Below are 8,298 nucleotides of genomic sequence, written 5' to 3' on the forward strand. Positions count from 1 at the left end.
CTATACAGGAAGAGTGGGAGGTGCTCTGGCCCCAGTACATGGGGCATCTCTGCCCAGCACAAGTGACGTCAAGATTGGCGCTGACTCTGCCAACACTCCTGGCAGGGCCTCCTTCCTGGTTCTATGGCTTGACTCTCTGTGGCAGATGGAAGATCCAACAATGGATTAAAAAAATAACTTTCAGAGAAGAGAAAACACCCAGATGTCCTTGGTTTCTGTTAGTAATTTATAGTTTTTGTTTGCTTTTTGGGCTGTACCACCTGGCACATGGGATCTTTGTTCCCCAACCAAGGATTGAACCCACACCCCTAGCAGTGGAAGTGTGGAGTCTTAACCACTGGGCCCCCAGTGAAGTCCCTGATTTATTAGGCTTTTAGAAATTTAAAGAAAGGGACACCTTCAGAGATGGTGGAGCTGTGGCCTGGAGAGGAGGAATGAGCTTGGCTGCCGTTGGTCACCCAGCCCGCTGGGTATGAAGGGGACAAATGTCCACAGGGGAGCAGGTGAGGGCATAGCAGGTAAGCCTGGAGGGGACAGTCCCTCTGCAAGGGGCTTTGGGCCTGGGAGGACTTGCTGCCGGACTGTCACATCCTTCTCTCTGTTGGGCAGGGGATGGAGAAAGGAGAGTGAAGGGCTGACCTGCTGACCATGAAGCCAGACAGCTGAGGTGGGGTGTCACTTCCCCGACTATGACCAGCAGAAATGAGTAGGAGTTCATTCTGAATGCAAGCCCCTCTCCCCACCCTTGAAGGGTACACAGAAGTACAAGGTGCAGGTTCCCAAGGTGGAGGGGAGGAGGCTGGGGAGAGATGCCTGGTTGCAAGGCAAAACCATTCCCCTTCTGCCCCTTTTTATTGTTTAACTGAAGGACCCCTGAGGCCACCAGAAGCTGAAAGAGACAGAAGAGAGCCCTGCCCACACCTGGATTTAGACTCTGGTCTCCAGAACTGTGAGAGGCAGATTTCTGTTGTTTTAAGCCCCCCAGTTTGTGGCGATCTGTTATAGCAGCTCCAGGGCTCACACAAAATAAGTTATGCTTCATAGTAGAAAGTGCTATCAAAGTGGCATTCCTGTGAAATAAAAACAAAGCCTAATACAGTGGCGCTAGTGGTAAAGAACCTGCCTATGAATGCAGGAGACCTGGGTTTGATCCCTGGGTCGGGAAGATCCCCTGGATGAGGGCATGGTAACCCATTCCAGTATTCTTGCTTAGAGAATCCCATTAGACAGAAGAGCCTGGTGGGTACAGTCCATAGGATCACAAAGAGTCAGAGATGACTGAAGTGACAGCTTCGCTTGTGAAGTGACAGCATGACTCACGCAATATAGAATGTATTAAGTACAAGTATGCATGATTTGGTGGTGAGCACAAAGAAATCATAACTGAAATGTAAACTGAACCCTGGAGAAACTGTTCTCAGACTTCACCATTATCTCCTGTGGCTTCTCCGCTGGCAAAATCCACCCCCAGTATAAACAAGAACACCGAACTGTGTCCCAGCTGTTTGTAATTGTCTTTTCAAGCGTCTAGATTCAAAATGTATTATGTACAATTATGTCTTCAATTGCCCTGTGAAAATTACTGCAATGCAGAATAATTTCCTAGACAGAGTTTACAACTTTGATGAGGAATGATCCAGGCAAATATTGAATCTGCAAAAAAATGTCAATTACAGGCTTGATAATATTTGTTTTGCCAAAGAGAGGGAGATAGAGATGCTTCCCTTTGCGGGAGAAGTGTGTCATCAAAGTAAATGTGGATTTGAAAAGCAAGCATGAAGCTGCATGTATCTGAGAACTGGAGGGAGGTAGCCGAGCTGTCATGGGGGGCAGGGGATATGCCCTAACACACCAGGAGGGTGGAACTCCATGTTCACTCCCTTCTCCCAAAGCGATCTCGGACCTCTCTTCCCACGGGGCCCCAATGCTGACCTAGTGGTTGAGGCTGACAAAGCCTCAGAACAGGGTGGTTGTTATTGCAGATGCTCCTGCTAGCAGCAGGCAGATGGGTTGATGGTAGTAATGGGAGCCACCTCTCACATAGGCAGTGGGTGCCCAATAGGGATCCCTGCCCCTCCTCACCTCTGACCCTCGATCCCCAATCTTTGCTCCCCAACCAGCCTAAACTCAACAGTTGGGGTCTGGCTCCATCTGTTCCAGCTATGATGGGCCATTTAGGTCTGTGCCCTCCTTCAGATCTCTGAAATCTCACATATTGCTCTTCTCAAAAAAGGCTGATTTCTGCGCATCAAGTTTTGGCTTTAAATCCTACTGTCCCTTCCCCATCTCAGTCTAGAAATCAAGTGTGGAATATTGCTTCTTTCACTCTACTTTCCCATGAGAACAGTGGAACCAGCCTAGGCACAGCGGCCTCTGCATCACTGTGGAGACAGACAATAAGGAAGAGTTCCGCAGTCCACTTTGGTCCCAAGGCAGTTGCTCCATCCTTTACACTTCCTGGATTCCCTGTGGCTCAGAGGTTAAAGCGTCTGCCTGCCATGCGGGAGACCTGGGTTCGATCCCTGTGTCAGGAAGTTCCCCTGGAGAAGGAAATGGCAACCCACTCCAGTATTCTTGCCTGGAGAATCCCATGGACGGAGGAGCCTGGTGGGCTACAGTCCACAGGATCGCAAAGAGTCGGACACGACTGAGTGACTTCACTTTCACTTCTAGGCAAGGCAGCCCAGAGGTGCTGTCAACTGCTGTCCATCAGAGATCATCAGGAACTCAGCTGACTCATCACAGTGAGAGAGACCACACAAGGCCGAGAAACAGGGGCATTCCCAGAGGATGTTGGAAAGGATTCAGACTAACTTGTGCTAGAACACTTTGCTGTGTTCAATGCTCTCAGGGAGCAGGGGTGATTCTGGGATCACTGTCTTAGTAACTCTTACCTAGAAGGTGTGAAGACTGAGCCAGGTTAAAGCTGTTTTTGCTAAGAGCAGCAGCAGCTCCGACTCCATGATGGGGTCTGGTCTTTGCTGGCTTAGACACTGCTCCATTCTCGACTGTGTTCATGCAAGGTTTTGCTTTTATGCTGTGCCTATAAGCCAGACTGGCCTTGTCCAGGGAGCTGTCATATCCTATGGGGCCCGCTATGGCCAGACTGTGTGTGTCAGAATCTCTGGTGCTCTTTCTGTGCCTGATGAGATGACAGGAAGATGACTGTCTCAGCCAGGAGTGGACTTGGTACTCAGGTCTAGAAAATGCCTGTCTGCCCTGGCAGAAGCTGACTTCCTACTTCTACTGGAGGACAGTGCCTTGTGTTGCTCAAAGCCAGCCAGCATTGTCTGCTGGTTTATTGATTCCTTGCCCCCACCCCAATTTTATCTTTGCTCCCTGGTCCACTTCAGAAATCAGGGGTAAGGATGGTAGTTTTTTGAAGGTTCTCTACATTGTTTTACTAGCGAAACACTGTATCATATGAAACAACTTTATTTCCATAGCCCTTTGCTTGTTGTAATAGTTTCCTACTGCTCTTGTATTCTGAGTTTCCTGTAGCTGCTGTAACAAATTTACCAATAGTAGAAATGTATTCTTCCATAGTTCTGGAGGTCACAAGTCCAAAATGGGTACCGCTGGGCTGACGTGAAGGTGTGGGCAGGGCTGTGACCCCTCTGAAGGCTCTAGAAGGATCTTTCCTGCCTCTTCCAGCTTCCACGACCTCAGGTATCCATTGGCTTGTGGCTGCCTCATTCTGACCTCTGTGTTGGTCTTCACATGGCCTTCTTCCTCTCTCTGCTTTCCTCTTCTAAGGACACATGTGATGGCACTCAGGGCATATCTGGATAACACAGGGTAATCTCCCCATCTCAGGTCCTTAATTTAATCAGCTGCCAAGACTTTTTTTCCAAAACAAGGTAATATTTGCAGTTTCCAGGGATGAGGACCTGATATCTTCAGCCTGCTACATGATGTGGTGATTTACAACAATATAGATTTATTCTCTCACAGTTCGAGAGGTCAGAAGCCCTTAGTCTTAAGGCACTAAGATCCAGGTGTGGGCAGGGCTGGTTCCTCCTTCTGGAGGCTCCAGGAGAAAATCAGTTCCACGCCTCTTCCAGCTTCTAGAAACTGCCACTGTTCCCTGGCTCATGGCCACACCACTCTAATCTCTGCCTCCAGGGTCACATTGACACCCTTACCAAGGGATGCATTTAGAGCCCAATCCTCTAGCCATCTCAAGGTCAATAATCCCATCTGCAAAGTTGCTTCAGCCATACAAGGGGACACATTTATAACCTTGGGGGGAGTTTTTCAGCTGACCACACAGGCCCCTCCCCTCTTGCAGATGACAACCCTGCTCCAGGAGAAACCACCATCTCCAGTTCTGATGGTTCAGCAGGTAAAGAATCCGCCTGCAATGCAGAAGAGATGGGAGATGCAGATTTGATCCCTGAGTGGGGAAGATCCCCTGAAGAAGGGCATGGCAGCCCTCTCCAGTATTCTTGCCTGGGAAATCCCAGGGATGGAGGAGCCTGCGGGCTACAGTCTATGGGGTTGCAGAGTCAGACTGACTGAGCGACTAAGCACAACAGCACAGCCAGTTCTGTGCTGTTTTCTTTACTTACCTGCATCCACATCGGTATGCATCCCTGAAGAGTGGGTTCCTGAGCGCCTGCTTTGAGCTTTGTGCAGAGTGAACTGCCCGAGGGTCTGCTTTGCAACTTGCTTTCTTTGCTCAACATGTTGATAGCTTACAGCGAATGATGTCCGATTTGTGATCTCGGAAGCCAAAGCCTTTGACTGTGTGGATCACAATAAACTGTGGAACATTCTGAAAGAGATGGGAATCCCAGACCACCTGACCTGCCTCTTGAGAAACCTGTATGCAGGTCAGGAAGCAACAGTTAAAACTGGACATGGAACAACAGACTGGTTCCGAATAGGAAAAGGTGTACGTCAAGGTTGTATATTGTCACCTTGCTTATTTAACTTATATGCAGAGTACATCATGAGGAATGCTGGGCTGGAGGAAGCACAAGCTGGAATCAAGATTGCTGGGAGAAATATCAATAACCTCAGATATGCAGATGACACTACCCTTATGGCAGAAAGTGAAGAGGAACTCAAGAGCCTCTTGATGAAAGTGAAAGAGGAGAGTGAAAAGGTTGGTTTGAAGCTCAACATTCAGAAAACAAAGATCATGGCATCTGGTCCCATCACTTCATGGGAAATAGATGGAAAAACAGTGGAAACAGTGTCAGACTTTGTTTTTTTGGGCTCCAAAATCACTGCAGATGCTGATTGCAGCCATGAAATTAAAAGACGCTTGCTCCTTGGAAGGAAAGTTATGACCAACCTTGATAGTATATTAAAAAGCAGAGACATTACTTTGCCAACCAAGGTCCGTCTAGTCAAGGCAATGGTTTTTCCCGTGGTCATGTATGGTTGTGAGAGTTGGACTGTGAAGAAGGCTGATCGCCGAAGAATCGATGCTTTTGAACTGTGGTGTTGGAGAAGACTCTTGAGAGTCCCTTATACTGCAAGGAGATCCAACCAGTCCATTCTAAAGGAGATCAATCCTGGATGTTCATTGGAGGGACTGATGCTGAAACTGCAATACTTTGGCCACCTCATGCGACGAGTTGACTCACTGGAAAAGACTCTGATGCTGGGAAAGGTTGGGGGCGGGAGGAGAAGGGGACGACGGAGAATGAGATGGCTAGATGGCATCACCGACTCTGTGGACATGAGTTTGAGTGTACTCCGGGAGTTGGTGATGGACAGGGAGGCCTGGCGTGCTGTGATTCATGGGGTCGCGGAGAGTCGGACACGACTGAGCGACTGAACTGACTGAACTGACTGAAGATTTAGCTTCGGGACCAGTGACCAGGCTTGATCACTCAAGAGCTTTTGTGTAGCACAGCTTTATTAAAGGGACAGAGAAAGCTTCTGCCCAGGGGCTCCACGTGCTGCAGCTGCCCCCAAGCACCCTCCACCACCGCCCTCCCGCAGAGCCTCGGGGAGTTGAGCTCACAGAGCTAACCCGAGCCAAAGGCAGGCGTTAGGGAGGCAGCGGCGCAGGGAGGGGCCAGATGCGTGCACGTGGCCCGCGGCCACCACCGCTGACAGCGGCCCCGCAGGGGGCGCGGTGTTGGCGGCCCGGCACCCGGACTGGGGAGTGGCGTCCCAGGTCCCCACGTCTAATTTCAGAACCCCCTTGGGGCTGCAGGCAAGGGCCAGGGCAGCGCGGACGACGAGGGCCCAGAGAGCCGCCAAGGGAAGGTCACGGTCAAGTATGACCGTAAGGACTAGGGAAGCGCCTCAACCTGGAGGAGTGGATTCTGGAGCAGCTCATTCGCCTCTCCGACTGCCAGGAAGAGGAGATCCCGGAGCTGGAAGTCGATGTGGATGAACTCCGGGACATGGAGAGCAATGATACCAGGGCTGCCAGGGTCAAGGAGCTGCTGGTTAACTGTTACAAACCCACTGAGGCCTTCATCTCTGGCCTGCTGGACAAGATCCAGGGCATGCAGAAGCTGAGCACACTCCTGAAGTAAGGGTCGTCGACCCAGCTGAACAGTGGCTCCACAGGACAATCACTGGCCCCCGACCTCGTAGCAACAGTAATACCGGGGAGCCCTGCTGCAAGGCCTGGTGCCACTAGCAGGCCCAGGGGACTCTTCCCTGCCCCCTCAGTTTTCCATTTTTGGGTTTATTATTATTAAACTGATGGGACTTTTTTTGCTTTTATATAGACTGCGGCGTGGGCCCCTTAATAAAGCTAGGATACGCCTTTGGTGCAAAAAAAAAAAAAGAGAGAAAGCTTCTGACAGAGACATCAGAAGGGGGCCGGAGAGTGCCCCCACCCATGTCTTATCAAGACTCAGACAGTAAAGTGTCTGCCTGCAGTGCAGGAGACCTGGGTTCCATCCCTGGGTTGGGAAGATCCCCTGGAGAAGGAAATGGCAACCCACTCCAGTACTCTTGTCTGGAAAATTCCATGGACTGAGGAGCCTGGTAGGCTACAGTCCATGGGGTCGCAAAGAGTTGGACACAACTAAGCAACTTCACTGTATACTTTAGCCAGACCCATTCCCACAACATACATCTTAAATTAACAAGATTAGAAATAACAATAGAAAGGTCTTAACAAACCCACTCCCACAACATACTTCTTAAGATAACAAGATTAGTCAGAAGGTCCTTGTTAAGGAGAAACATGTCCTCGAGCAAGATACTTTGTTATATTGACTAATACAAAGCAGTATAGAAAAAAAAGGTTGTCCTTTTTTCCTCCTTGAGACCTCCGGACCCCTTCCTCCTTCTCAAGGACTCCAGACCCTTTTCTCCTCCTTGGGGACCCCAGGCTTCTTATCAACCTGCCTAGGAATTGACTCTCTTGCTTTGATGTTCATCCACATGGACATAAGGGGCTCTGGTGTTCGCTTCTTGCCTCTCTGGTGTTGCGTATCTGTCCATCGATGGGTAGATGGAGTGCAACTCTTTTCCACTGGTGGCTCAATTCCCTGGCCTTGCTCAGTACTTTTTATCTTTTAAAAGAAACGCTTTAATAACTGTTAGGTAGAATAGGGAAAGGAGAAGGCAATGGCACCCCACTCCAGTACTCTTGCCTTGAAAATCCCATGGGTGGGGGAGCTTGGTCGGCTGCAGTCCATGGGGTCGCTGGGGGTCGGACACGACTGAGCGACTTCACTCTCACTTTCATGCATTGGAGAAGGAAATGGCAACCCACTCCAGTGTTCTTGCCTGGAGAATCCCAGGGATGGGGGAGCCTGGTGGTCTCTCTCTCTCTCTCCCCCACCCCTACTCCATGCACGCACTGGCGTGCTTCTCCACTCTCTTCTTTGAGGATGGATTCTCCTGCTATCTTTTAAATAAAATAGAGCTGTAACACTGATTTGTCTAAGAGCTATAACACGGTTTGTTCAAGACCCGAGAGCTGTGATGCTCCGAGGGCTCTGATGTCCGTCACCTCAAATCATTGTTGTGAGGAGACAAGAACCGAGAAACATACACTCGCCTAACAATAACCCCACAGTAGACAGATGCCCAGCCCCCAGTGGAGACACACTTAGTCACAGGGACACTGACAGCATTCTAAAAGCATTCTGAGAAGTGTCTCTTCCTGGGGCCTATGCTGTTAAAACGTTAGAGAGTGTTTTTCCTCTTACAAATAGGAAGCTGGGTTTTAATACAGAACAGATTAGTGCCTGTTGGGGGGGCTTTGTGTCCTGGGAAACCCTGTGTCCCTGTAGGAGGTTCTGTGTGTCCTGAAGGGGGCTCTGTGCCTTGGGGGTTCTGTGTCAGCTGTGTGTCTGTGGGTAGCTCTGG

At 49.9% G+C, this 8,298-nt stretch overlaps 1 pseudogene; it reads left to right on the top strand.

The window, feature by feature from the left end:
* Positions 1–6,013: 6,013 nt before the first annotated feature.
* On the top strand, positions 6,014–6,548 carry LOC129538578 (protein phosphatase 1 regulatory subunit 14B pseudogene; annotated as a pseudogene).
* Positions 6,549–8,298: the final 1,750 nt, after the last annotated feature.

The sequence above is a fragment of the Moschus berezovskii genome, chromosome 20 (assembly GCF_049115385.1).
Source record: "Moschus berezovskii isolate FMDL1 chromosome 20, NW_MosBer_1.0, whole genome shotgun sequence".
Taxonomy (NCBI): Eukaryota; Metazoa; Chordata; class Mammalia; order Artiodactyla; family Moschidae; genus Moschus; species Moschus berezovskii.